At 49.1% G+C, this 13,930-nt stretch overlaps 1 long non-coding RNA gene across 2 annotated transcripts; it reads left to right on the top strand.

The window, feature by feature from the left end:
* The first annotated feature begins 209 nt into the window (after positions 1–209).
* LOC128102185 (uncharacterized) lies at positions 210–8,096 on the top strand. Of its 2 annotated transcripts, XR_008215344.1 has the most exons (4): positions 210–935; positions 1,688–1,896; positions 7,600–7,714; positions 7,823–8,096. It is a non-coding gene; the product is annotated as an uncharacterized LOC128102185 (long non-coding RNA). The 2 variants fall into 2 exon arrangements; XR_008215343.1 differs by having other exon boundaries at positions 7,600–8,096.
* The last annotated feature ends 5,834 nt before the right edge of the window (positions 8,097–13,930 follow it).

The following is a 13,930-nucleotide window of genomic DNA, read 5'->3' as shown; positions in this document are numbered from 1 at the left end:
CGGCCCAGAAAACAGTAGAGCCAGCCAACCATGAAACCTCTGTGAGCAAAAGTGAGTCGTTTCCCTTTAAGTTGTTCTGTCAGATATTTAACACACACACACACACACACACACACACACACACACACACACACACACACACAAATACAGACATACAAACACAGAGACACACACACAAATACAGACATACAAACACAGAGACATACACACAGACACACACACACAAACACACATACAAACACACACACACAGACACACACACACAAACACACACACACACACACACACACACAGAGACACACAGCCCAAAAACAATAGAGAAAATAAGATAACCCATTTACAGAAGCCTAGAAAAACTGAGACAGATGGGTGTAAGAGTACTCTTTGATCTCAGGACTCCACATTGACAACCAGAGAGAAATGTTGACGGAGAAACCACTGAAGCTGCTTTCGTGTGAAGAGGTCACTCGTGGTCTTGAGCCATTACAAACAGTCCTGAGAAAGTGACCTATTATCAAAAGTGACCTACACAGTCTGTGCAATCACTGCCAAATTCAATGAAGTTATTCACAGAGCTAGAAGGAAATCCGTAAATTCATCTGGGACCGCTCACAAGCCTACACATTAAGCCCAAGCAATCCTGAACAAAGGGGGCAATTCTGAAGGGGTAACAACCCAGCTCCCATATGGTCTACTGGAGAACTGTAGACAGAGTGGTATAGATCAGAAATCAGCCCACATGGACACAGCAATTAGATTCCTGACACGGAGCAAAACCACTGGAGAAAGGGGCAGCCTCTCCCTCGAGCACCAGGGAGACTGGATGTCAACAACAGAAAACAGAGAGGAGACTCCTACATCTTCTCACAGCACACAAATCAACTCAGAATCAGTCAAAGACCTTCATGTAAGACTGAAAATTCGGAAGCCTCCAGGTGAGAACGTAAAAGAAACTTTTCAAGACATAGGTGCAGACAACAGTTTTCTGGCTAGCTCAGGAGGTAACACTAAGAGTTGTCAGGGAGGGTGGGAGGTAGGTCAGTGGTAGGGTGCCTGCCTAGCACAGCCAAAAAAAAACAAACAAACAAAAAACCTTAACAAAAGGAGCAAGTAAACAGGGTTATATCAAATTAAAATCTTCTGAAGGGCAAAAGAAATAGTCAGCACAATGAGAGGATGTCCCGCAGAATAGGAGAAAATCTTTGCTAGTCGTTCATCCAGAATAGATAAGGAACTCAAAACTTGAAAGACTGTGAGAACAAAGGATCCAGTCACTAAGTGGACAAGTGAATTGGGCAGAACACCAAGTGCCCAGCTGGCATGGGGATAGCCCACAGCAGGCACGACATTTGTTGAATGTATTATCAATGGTATCTAGTGAGGTAGGGGATGAGGGTTTGGGGGGCAGCACTCTGTGCCCCTCCCAGTGTGAAATGTCCAGTTTGCTCATCTCTTGGATAGACCTAGTGTCCAACATTTGGGGACATAGTAGCTCCTTCCCTGAGCTCAGCTGCTTTTAGAGGGAAAGCAATGTCACCAGAAAGGGGGAAATAAGCAACTTTGAGATGCAACCCTTTACCTGGCTCCACTCTAAATTAAATTTCAGTGACTTGCTAGGGAAATGTGTTCCTTTACATGCCTCCATAAATCGCTCATTTCCATGCTATATGTTTCTTTTTTATTACAGAAGGAGCTAAAAAAAGCTAAATAATCTTTATGAGCTATATTTTACCTTTTAAGAGATATTGCCTTCCAACCAGACACCAAGTAAAGCAGACTCTGCAAGCAAAGCAAACCCACACTTCAGTGCGTGACTGTCCAGGTGTTGAGCCGTGGGACCTTAGTTCCAAGAGGCCTGATTGATGTCACCCTGGAGACATCTGTCTGTCAAGCTGGGTGATTGTCACTTCTTTCTCATCTGTTTGTGCCTGCCCCCTTCCCAATGGGTGTCCGTTTTCTCGGGATTCTCTTAAAAACTTGTCCATATTTGGAGACATTTGAGAAACAGAGGGGGTATGTACTTCCTAAGAAATAAGATAATGGATGGATGAATGGATGATTAAGATGATGATGATGATGATGATGATAGATAGATAGATAGATAGATAGATAGATAGATAGATAGATAGATAGATATTAATTCTTTGGAGAGGGGTGATCATGTCTGTTTCTTCTCCCTACATCAGAGTGTATAGCATGTGCCAAGGATTGCTAAGTCTGCCACCTACCCCTGTCATTTTCCTCTCACGTGCTCCAATGACACATATTCTATTGCTGGCTGTTAGGATTTAAATCTGAAATGTTCTCTACAGGAGGGGGGCGGGTTATCTGGTCCCTGGATAGTGACACTGCTTTGGGAGATTGTGGGGGCTTGATTGGCAGAGGTGTGTCTGTGGAGTCAGCATTTGTGGATTTTAGCCCAGTACTGCTCCTGAATCCAGGTGTCTCTACACCTTGATCTGCAGAGGTGTGCAGTGGTCATGTTAAAGCGCCTGCCACCACACCACGAGCTCACCCCTGAAGGTGGCATGTGTCCTAAACATTTTAACATTAAACACAGCTTCAGTGGTTCATCTGCCAGCATGTGCCCTGTGCCTTGGGCTTTACCTGCTCACGCCTATTACAGGAGAGCTTTTAACCCAGCCCAAGGACACACAGGTGAGTTGACGCAGCAGTGGGTTTTGCCATCAAGTGAATGTCACCCTCTCCCCACTGAAAATCCTAGCCTTCTGTCTCTCAGAGACAAAACTCACAGGAAAATTTTAGTATCTTGCCTCTTCAGCATTTTCCCCCAAATCCCAGTTTCTCCAGAAACATCAGCCTTTCTCCATTTCACTCAGATGCTGTTGTTTTCTGTAATATTTAGCTACAGGATGTAATTACACCAGCAAGTGCTGCGGGCGCCGGCAGGTTTGGGAACAAGCACGGCAGTCTCGGTACAAAAACAACTCCAGGCTGAGGGGTGTGAGAGTCCTTGGCGCTGCGTGTGTGACTGACATCTTGATCTCGTGAGCTTGTGAGAGGGGTGGGAGAGACTTCATTCCACAGATTGGTTCCTGTGGGTGGATGAGAAATGACCACCTTTGGCTCGGTCTGGTCTCTACCAGGCCAGTTAGAACCTTCACACAAGTGGACCCACATGGAGGGGCTTCCTGCAGGGAACTGATGGGAGCTGACTGGAAATGGGGTAGAATGTGGAGGATACGATAAAGGAGAACTCAGAATCAGGACCACTGTCCAGCCTGGCAGAACACAGTTATAGGAAGTGAACAGAGCCGGGTCACGGGGCAAGAGTCTCTTGTTTGTGGTCACCTCAGAGTGTGTGCTCCACAGGGGCCTGTGGATCCAGCAACCTGATGTTCTCGAGCTAGAGACACACGGCAGAGAGGAGACTATGGGAAGGTGGGACTCAGGGAGTGAAGCTTTGTATAATGTGCCACTGATGGGGAGCTGCATGGTGGGGTTACGTGGTGGGGGACTGTGTGCTGGAAAGGATGTAACTTGTGGGCACTGTATACGTCAGGAGAGTGAGTGGCTCACCACAGGCATGAGGTCCTAGTGACATAGCCCAGAACCATCATGAGCTCAGGCCAGCCCAGCTTCAGCTGCTGAGAGCCTTGCTGAATGCTCAGGACTGCAGCCTACAGGGCGGAATAGGAGGCCACTGGGGGAGACCTTGTTATACCAAAAACAAAGCCAGATGCTGGGGCAATCTCTCCAAAATCAATGTGCAAGACTCCCGAGGACCAGTGGAAGAGACAGGGACATGGATCATGTCTAGGGAAATTTGGGGTATTACAACTGAGGAGTGTAGCTGGCCTAGAGTGGGCAGAGGCTGGGGGATCTGCAGGAATCATCACAGAACACCAGTCCATGACTATGACTGTCCCCAGCAACAAGAGATGATGGGGCCAGAATGTCCCCAGTGAAGAGGCTGAGACACCCTTCTGCCTTAGGTAGGCAGGATAAAGTGCACTCCTGAGAAGGAAACTTCTAAAACATCTGGCCCCTAGGCACCCTGTTCTGGCTGGAAACAGGCTGTTCAGTTAGCACAGTAGGAGATGTTCCGAGTCCCCTGTAGAGGGGAGCCCACCGCAATAAGGATGCTCCCCCTGGGTGACCTCGTTCACTAGGTGGCCTCTCTGCCCTTGAATGAGTCGGCACTCTAGTATGTACGGAGCTCCTCCTGCTCTGGCCAGCTGCCCTACACCTCACCTCCACTCTCAGAAGACACACTACCTTCCTACTCCAGACTTCTTACCCTCACTCACCAACACCTTGCTTCCTTCGGGACTCCAGCTGAGCTCGGCATGCCACAGTGTCCAGAAGCTCACAGAAAATATTTTATCCAGGGCAGTTGCTCAAGCCCTCAGCTTCCCTGGACCCCGTGGTTGACAGTGAGAGCACTCTTACTATCCCCGAATCTCTTCTATCCAAACAAAAAACTGCCCCTCACCTGACTGTCCTGCCACCCGAAGAACAGGGCTGTGTCTCCTTCCCAGAGCTCTCACTCTCACGACCCCACACGGCAGAGCCTGAGCCTTCCGCTCTGGTTGTTCAGCAGCCCAATGAGCTTGTGTTTAACTCACTGAGTCCAAGGACATGGAACTGAGGAAGGCCCCCCATGTTCACACAGCTTCACAGACTCGGCCCCTGACTTCATAGTCGCTCTTCCTGAGATCTGGATGGAGGCTCTGGGTGAAAGATGAATGAAATGAGATGAGCATGGTGGGCAGAGTCTCCAGACTCTGCCATGCTCTCCCCTGAGTGCAGGGTCATCAGATCCACGTTTAGCAGATACCACAAACCAGGGCAACATCAGGAACCCCAGCAGGAAATTGCATTGTCCCAAAAAAATCTCTGCTCCAGGGCCTCAGTTACAGATTGTGTGCTTAGCCTGTGTGGTGGTTTGAAAGAAAATGCCCCCCAAGGGAGTGACACTGTTAGGGAGTGTGGCCTTGTTGGAGGAAGTGTGTCACTGGGGATGGGCTTTCAGGTTTCAGAAGCTCAAGCCAGGCTTACTGGCTCACTGTCTCTTCCTGCTGCCTGTGGATCCAGATACAGAACTCTCAGCTACCTCTCTAGCACCATGTCTGCTTACATACCTAACCTTGCTTCCTGCCATGATGATAACAGACTAAACCTCTGAACTATAAGCCACCCCAGATTAAATGTTTTCCTTCGTAAGAGTTGCCATGGTCATAGTATCTCTTCACAGTAGTCAAATCTTAACTAGGCCAGCTTACAAGAGGCCTTGGGTTTGAGCTCCAGAGTAAAAAGGCCCCCCAAACCTAGGTTGGATGTCCCACCAAGAGATGAGCCTTCTCCCTATGTCTAAAGGGCCAGAGCCCCCAGCCCTTCACTTGGTTTTATGTACCGTCTCATAGCTAAGACCAAAATCCCTGACTGTAACACCTGAAGGGAGAAGGATTTCACCCCTGGTTTCAGATGCTTTAGCCCATCATGATGGAGAAGGCATAGCAAACAATTCCAATCATGGTGTTGGATCCTGAGTCAAGATGGCCAACTTCCTCCACAGCCAAGCAGGAAGCAGAGAAGTAACCAAGTATAGTGACCTCAACACCCTCCCACAGGGACCCACATCCCACAGTTTACTGCTACTCCCCAAGTTTCCAGAACTATCCAAGACAGCTCCTGTTGTTTGTTTTTGCTCTTTTGGGGGGGCACGACCCACTCCCAGATAAATCACTCATGGAGGCTTATTCTTACTGATGAATGCCAGGCCTTAGCTTGGCTTAGTTTCTAGACAGTTTTCCTTAAATTATCCCTACTACCTTTTGCCTCCGGGCTTTTGCTGTTCTCTTCTGTAAATCTTACTCTTACTCCGTGGCTTGCTGTGTAACTGGGTGGCTGTCCCCTGATATCCTCCTCCTTCTCTAGCTTCTTGCTTCCCCTCCCAGTTTTTTCCTTCTACATATAATCTCAGTCTGCCAGCCCCGCCTATCCTTTCTCCTGCCTTGCTATTGGCCATTCCGTTCTTTATTAGACCATAGGGTGTTTTACACAGGCACAGTAACACAGCTTCACAGAGTTAAACAAGTGCAACATAAGCAAAAGTAACACACCTTAAAATAATATTCCACTACAAGCTCCAGCAGCTGGGACCAAACGTTCAGATCATACGCCTGAAGGGAATGTTGCATCATCAAGCCCGGGCAGGCTTGCCGGACAGGAGCCGGGCCACCAGCTTGTCATGCCTTTCCCCACTTGTCAAACCTCCCAGTGCGATTTTAACCGAGGGGCTGAAGACTCCCAACCTTCCACCAGGAAATAAGAATTAAATGTGTGTGTGTGTGTGTGTGTGTGTGTGTGTGTGTGTGTGTGTGTGTGTGTGTGATATCAGTTTTAATTGTCAACTTGACACACGGTAGAATTCCCTCAAAAGAGAATCTAGATGCGGGATTGTCTAGATCAAGTGGACCTGTGGGTATGTGAGTTGGGGGTTGTCTTGACTGCCTAATTCAATATGGGAAAACTATTGGTTTGGGTCCTGGACTGTATAAGGTGAGCTGCATAGAGGGTGTGCATGCATTCTCTCTGCTCTTGACGGAGGGTGTAAATAGGAGTTCCCATTCCCTGCCTCAGCTTCTCCACAATGGTGGGCTGTGACCTGAGAGGGTGGGGCAGAGCAGCCATGCTGGCTTGCATAGAGACCTGGATTTGAGCCCCATGGTCTATCCCTGAGGTGGTATGTTACTTGATGACAGCTACAGGCTCCTCTCTGGTGACAGAACTGACTTCTCACAGCGGCTGTTGGGCCATTCCCAGTTGCAGACTGACCATCCTCCACACCCACACAGCATTACCTAGTGCCGTGTGTCTCATTCCTAACCCTACCTTCCTCTACACCCCCCCCCCCCCCCCCCCCCGCGCAGAATGTACAGAGAGAAAGTGCCAGAGATACCCTTAGGTTCAAAGATTAATTTTACAGGAATCCGATTACCAGCCCAATGTTAGGTAAAGCCAGAAGTTCATTACCTCAGGGCAAAAAGAAATCATTAAAGTTTGTCATTTGTGCCCTCATTAACTCCTGGCCTTACACATCATAATTAAATAACTCATTATGGCTTATATATGAGTGTGCAAAATAAGGTTAAGAAATTGGCAATACTACATATGCCCTTGAAAGGTTGGCCTAGGGCTCTTTGTATCCTGCCCCGTGCAGGGAGCCTTCGAGCCCCGACTTCCCTCCAGGAAGCACTAGTTCCTGAGAGGCAGGGAGGTACTGCCCTTCTTCTGTGGACCCTGTGTGCTGTGGACTCTGGCCCTGCAGTCCTGTCTCAGTTTCCCATCCAGCTGGGGGAAGCTATGACTCTCAAAAGAGGGGGGATAGAAAGGTCTGCACAGTGCCTTTCATCTGTGATATGCGGATGGCAGTGAGGGGTGGCTGGCTGAGAAGATGGCTGGTGACAACCAGAGCTCTTCACAGTTCAAAGGAAGAGCTGACATCAAAGAAGACCTGCTACAGAGTGCCTTCGTCACTTTGGGTAAATATTGTTCCACTTGAGGTAAGCATTTTTTCAATAGAACATTCTTGTGCAACCAAGTTCAGGACCAAGTACCATCTTTCTCTTCCAGTATTGCTGGAGGTGGCTCCTACCTGTCAGAGGGCAAGTCAACCTGGCTGGGTGATTTCCAGGTGAAAAAGCTGTGAGCATGAGGGACCATTTCCAATGCTGTCCTTGACACCCAGGTAAGCAGACAGCAGGGAACCTTAGCTGGAGAATGACCTGAAGTGGGCTGCAGGCCTGCAGCATGTTCCAGAATGTTTCCTCACCCAGCACTAATACCTTCCTTTCAGGGCCCAGCATGCCTCACCTTCCCCGCTCAGTGGCCACCAGCTAAGTCCTCCTGCTCTCTAAAAATGACCCTTCCACACCAGGACAGCATGGTCATTCCCCAGTACCGTCACCTCAGCCCCTCCCTGGCCTCACATCCTTCAGCAACGTCTTGTTACTCTCAGAATAAAAGCCAAAATCCTGGCCATGTTCAACAAGCTCTCACACATCTGCTTTGGGAGTTTATCCAGCCCCCTCTGGGGACACCCTCCCCCTCTCAGGGTCAGCGGGTCCCTTTCATCTCCTTCTCCATGAAGATCCACTGCACCTCAGGACCTTTGAATGGGAAGTCCCCCACTCCGCGAACATTCTTTTCCACTTCCTCGTCCAGTTTGTTCTCATTCAATTGTGTTATTTCAGATAAACACTAAGTCTTAGGGAAGTGTTCCCTGAACCCCTGTCACCTCCATTCAAATGAGGGGGCGGGGTCTTTGTGTTACACCATCAGAGGACACCATGACCCTCTGCTTCACGACACATGCAGTCCAGTCTGACTATTCATTTACTTCTGTGTTGCCTGCTGCTTCATGCTTGGTTTTGTTGCTTGTGATTATTATAACCCGGTGGTCAGCAAAGCAGGTGTGTCGGCGGCCTCCATCTCTCCCCATGATTGGCAGATGCACCTAGAAATCACCAGTTTCTGTGTTTTCTCCTCACTATCTTGGGGACCGTTCTTTCCTTTGCATGGTTATCACCATAAACCAGGCAGCAGGTTTGCCCAGGAATGAGGCATAAATCGCTAGGACCAATCACCAGGTGGCAGTGGCACATGCCTTGGATTCCAGCATTTGGTGGAGAGGCAGAGGCAGGTGAATCTCTGTTCTGTGAGTTCAAGGCCAGCCTGATCTACAGAGTTCAGGGACAGCCAGGGCTGTTACACAGAGAAACCCTGTCTCAAAAAACCAAAAACCAACAAAAAAAGCACTAGGACCAAAATACTCCACTGAAGCAACTTTAGGGAGGCGATGCTGACCTAGCTTGAGGTTTCAGAGGGTCAAGCAGGGTAGGGAAGGATAACAACAGGGTCATGTGACCAATGTTTACACCACCGCAGACCAGGAAGTGGAAGAGGAAGATGCAAAGAACCCATGTAACCTTCCAAGGCACACCCCTAGTTTCCTATTTCCACCATCTTTTTAAAAGCCTCCCCAAATCATGCCATCACCTGAGGTGCAAATATTAAACCCATGAGCCCATGGGAGACGTTTCAGATTAAACCCTGACACAAGGTCTACACCAACACCAGTTGTTGGCACACCAGTAGCTTGTGAGATCTTGCACACAGCTCCAGTGTGAACTCCAGACAGAAGAGCACTGTACAGTCGGCTCAGGTGAAATCAAACCAGACAGCACAGGGCACGGGGTCCTCAGCACCAAAGCCTGCAGGGAGTGCGAGCCTCTGGAGGTAAGCTGAGCAGATGAGAGTGCTCAAAAGGTAAGGCACTACGAAGGAGCTGCTGCAGGGTCCAGAGGGCCCGCCCGAGGGGTCCTGTACTCTGGGGTCAGACACTAGACAAACATTGGCTGAGTAGCGCCCAGCAGGAAGCTGGAAGGTGGGCTGAGGTTTGAAAAGCCTGGTTCAGGCCCATGGGAGGAGAAGGTGAACTTCCTAGAGCTCAAAACTTAAACACATCCCCTGTGAGTCAGACCACTTTAATCCCATGAGCCTCATGTTCTACATCTGTGAAACAGGTGACATTTGCTCTCTCCCATGGGACACCATGAAATCTTACTGTCCGAGGTTATTAAAACCTGGTGCCCTTCCCTCTGTGAAACACCTCACACTGTAGGAGAGCCTTACCAGGGTTTGAATCAAGGACAACTGAGTTTCTGAACTACAGGTCTGACCCTTCTTGCTTGGTCAGGATCAGAGGCAGCAGAATTTGTGAGAGAACACTCAGCGTCTGGGCTTCAGAGTGGATGGATGGAAAAGTCAAAAACAGGCCATTTTAGTCAGGGTTTCTACTGCTGCGACAAAACTCCACAAGCAGAAAGCAAGTTGGGGAGGAAAGGGTTTATTTGGCTTACGTTTCCACGTTGCTGTTCATCACTAAAGAAAGTCAGAACAGGAACTCAAACAGCAGGAACCTGGAGGCAGGAGCTGAAGCAGAGGCCATGGAGGGGAGCTACTTACTGCTGCTTCCCGTGGCTTGCTCAGCCACCTTCTTATAGAACCCAGGGCCACCAGCCCAGGGTGGCATCACCCACCACAGGCTGGGCCCTTCCCCATCAATCACTAATTAAGAAAATGGTTACAGCTGGATCTCATGAAGACATTTCCTCAACTGAGGCTCCTTTTCTGATGACTCCAGCTTGTGTCAAGCTGACACACACAATCTAATCAGTACAACAATGTGGTGGTTTGAATGAAAATGGCCCCCAAAGGCAGTGGCACTATTAGGATGTGTGGCCTTGTTGGAGGAAGTGTATCACTGTGGGGGTGGGCTTTGAGGTCTCATATATGTTTAAGCCACACCCAGTGAGAAAGTTCACTTCCTGCTGCCTATGCAAGATGTAGAACTCTCAGCTGCTTCTCCAGCACCATGTCTGCCTGCATGCTGCCTTGCTTCCCTCCATGCCTCACCATGATGCTAATAGACTGAACCTCTGAACTGTAAGCCACCTCAATTAAATGTTTTTCTTCATAAGAGTTGCCGTGGTTCGCCGGGCGGTGGTGGCGCACGCCTTTAATCCCAGCACTTGGGAGGCAGAGCCAGGCAGATCTCTGTGAGTTCGAGGCCAGCCTGGGCTACCAAGTGAGTCCCAGGAAAGGCGCAAAGCTACACAGAGAAACCCTGTCTCAAAAAAAAAAAAAAAAAAAAAGAGTTGCCGTGGTCATGATGTCTCTTCACAGCAACAGAAACCCTGACTAAGATACATGCCAATCTAATCACCGAAGTCTGATTGCTTTCTTAGAGAACCCATATTTCCAGTCACATAACTATGTCTCAACTCAGCCACTGTTTATGCCACAGGAAGCACTGGGTCTTTGTTATCCTCTTTGCATAGATCATGGTGTCCCAGCTCCCAGTTGCCTTTCCATATTTCCTCTGTCAGCGGCTTCTAGGTGTAAACACACATGAATATGGAGCCCCCTGAATGAGATATTCACACAATGCCCTTTGCTCTCAGCCTCAATGCAAAGGTTTGTTTATAACTCACCGTTGTTCAAATGTGAACATTCAAGGTCGCCCGTCTCCAGATGTGTCCTTGGTGAATGTACACATGCAGACAGCAGAATGTCTACCCACGTCTGCAGTGGTGAACCTGAATGTTGGGTGCAAAGATACATTTTTCTTTTTTAACCGTATCTCTGTTTTAAAACACAATTACTGTATGTAAATGTGTTTGACACTTGTCAGGATGTCAGAAGCAGAGCACGTGGTAGTGACCAATTAAAACCCACATCTCTCATTTCAGAGTCCAAAAAGAAAATAAGGTAATTTTGAGAGGAACAAAGGATGTTTATTGATCCTAAGTCCTGCAGTAATGGCTGTAGCCCCTTCTGTTTTCTGTGCACCATTTCTGCCAATCATTCTGCTGGCGGCATCTCAGCTCCTCCTGCAGGCTGGAGACTTGCCTTCTTCCCAGCCCAGCCCCATCCATGGCTCAGCTCAGGGAGGTCCATGGCTGCTCCCTACTCTGCCTATCACATAATCTGGTTGTTTTCAGTGTCAGTGGTGAAGGGAGCACCCCAAGTAGATAAATAATTTTTTAGACACAGGGTCCTAGGTTAAATTCCTGTTGGTAATCTCTCCCTGTCTTGCATATTTAACTTCTAGCCCTTAAACAAAAATGTCTCTCATTGAGAAGTGGAATGTGTGGTTCCTTTGGGAGACATCTGGTATGTTGTTTCTAGGGGCTGGGGCAAATGGAAACATCCCAGACCCTCAAAGCCTTAGCCAAGAATCTGGTTGGGGGTGAGACGTTGGAGTAATAGTCTTTTGGTAGCTGGAGAACAAGCCCCTCCAACAAGCTATGGCCCCTGGTCCTTCTGTCTAGGTGGCACAGAAAGGGGCCTGTATGGTCACAAGTGCATTGCCAACTGGTTGTCCTCCATGAGTTCTCATTCTGGGTTGGTTCTGGTGGTGCAAACCAACCACAGACTGTAAGTTACAGTCCTTTTTACCAGAAGTTACTACCCAGAGGGGAGGGAAGAGACTGTCATGGTGGGGTATGAACAGAGGGCACTTGCTGATGGCCGCTGGGGTGTGGCCCCTGCCCTGCAGCAGTATGTCCATCCCTCTCACTCTGACTTTAGAACAGCCTTCCTGAGCTAGCAAGATGGCTTAGCAGCTGAAGGCACGTGCTTGCCAAGCCCCCGAGTTCGATACCCAGAATCCACATGGTGGAAGGAGAAAACAGACTTCCACCTACAAGTTGCCCTTTGACCTCCACACACCTGCCTTGGCTGGCACATGCACATCCCCCACCCTCCACATATATAAATAAATGAATGTTTAAAATAAATAAATGCACATTAAAAACTAGCCCACAGCTCTCCTCTGAGCTACGTTTACTAGGGCCACATCACAGCCAAAGAAAATACACCCTGAAAGAAGGAATGTGGCAGCTTGTGCAAAGTCCAGGATCCAGTTCTTAAGGGGCAAAGGCAGAATTCACACCCAGGCCCTGGGCACACAGGAGCTCACAGGAGGGACATAGTGTAACCCAGACATGAGACAGGGTGCCACATGGGCCAGTCATAGTACTGAGAGACACAAAGTGGCCGGCTCAGACAGGATCACACTGAGAGCTACAGATAGAGACTGTGTTGCCTACTTCTTTATTGCTGTGATGAAACCTTCCAAACAAAAAACTTCAAGAGAAGGGGGTTACTCGGGTCTCAGCTCCTGACGAGCAGTCTATGGTGGGAGAAGGAACAGTCAGTCCCTAAATGTCAGACTCGGTGACTTGAGCCTCATTTCTCCTTCAGAAGTACAGGCATCCCTGGCCCCCTCCCTCTTGGACTGGACTCTGACTCACCATCAAGTATTTCAGAAGGACAAAGAGGGCACAGGGACAATCCATTGTCAGAGAAGTCTGATGTTGCCCATTAATGTCGGGATGCAGGACTGCAGACCCAAGACTGCAGCAGTGACTCCTGACTTGTCCCAAGGGGATCCACGGGACCTCCACTGTGACCTGATAGGAAGGTCTCTGGCTCACAAGGCCCCTCAGTGCATGCCATACAATGTAGGTTTTCAAAGAAGCCCTTGCCATGTTTATTCTGACCACCAGAACAAACCAGAAAGCAAGCTCTCTCTGAGACTTGGGTCTCAGTGGCTCTGAGAGCTGGTGTCTGCGTCCCTGCCCTGTCAAGATGCCTCTCCTGGCCTGTGATTTAGGAGTTCAGCCCTATGAATTTTCAAGGCAGATGCAGCCTTCTGTTCGCCAAGAGCCAGATGGGGTTTTTATCGACTCATCCTGCACAGAGCATAATTAGACAGAGGCAGAAACAGCAGTCGCCCCGGCACTTAGCTGGGCTCAGAGGAAAGAACCATGGGCCCCAGCACAGCCCCCGGAAGTGGGACACTATCAAGACAGCTCTCTCCTACGCAGCATCAGACAGTACCTGCTCTGGGTCATGGGCAGTTGGCAGGGAGGTAAAGCTGAAGCCCTGTGAGGAGCTCTGGGTGGGCTGTGCCAAAGGTAAAACACATCACCTGCCTGCCAACTCTGCCAGAAACATCCCAGTCCATAGCCCACAGGGCACTAATGAAGATCAGCCTGACCCTTTCTCTACAGGGAACCTTTTGACACCACCTTGGACAGTGGTTCTAAGATGCCTCCATAGTACCACTCTGCCTAGACATTGGAGGGTCACCACGGAAGGCCCCCCAGTCTCCTTGCTTTTTAAAAAGAAAAATTCTGATCTTTCCCCTCCATTTATACTCTGAACTGCAATGAGATAGTTTAGGACTGATTCGAAGTTTTATTATTAATCAGGTGACACAGGCCCATAATCCCACTATTCAGAAGGGTGAGGCAGGAGGATCTCAAGTTCCAGGCCAGCCCTGGCTACAGAGTGAGCTCAAGGCCAGCCTTGGCTACTGAGTAAGGCCAGCCTG

The sequence above is a fragment of the Peromyscus californicus genome, unplaced genomic scaffold, assembly GCF_007827085.1.
Source record: "Peromyscus californicus insignis strain IS unplaced genomic scaffold, ASM782708v3 Scaffold_7__1_contigs__length_154581171, whole genome shotgun sequence".
Lineage (NCBI taxonomy): Eukaryota > Metazoa > Chordata > Mammalia > Rodentia > Cricetidae > Peromyscus > Peromyscus californicus.
The sequence above is the reverse complement of the archived record's forward strand: the minus strand, read 5'-3'. Positions and strand labels throughout refer to the sequence as shown.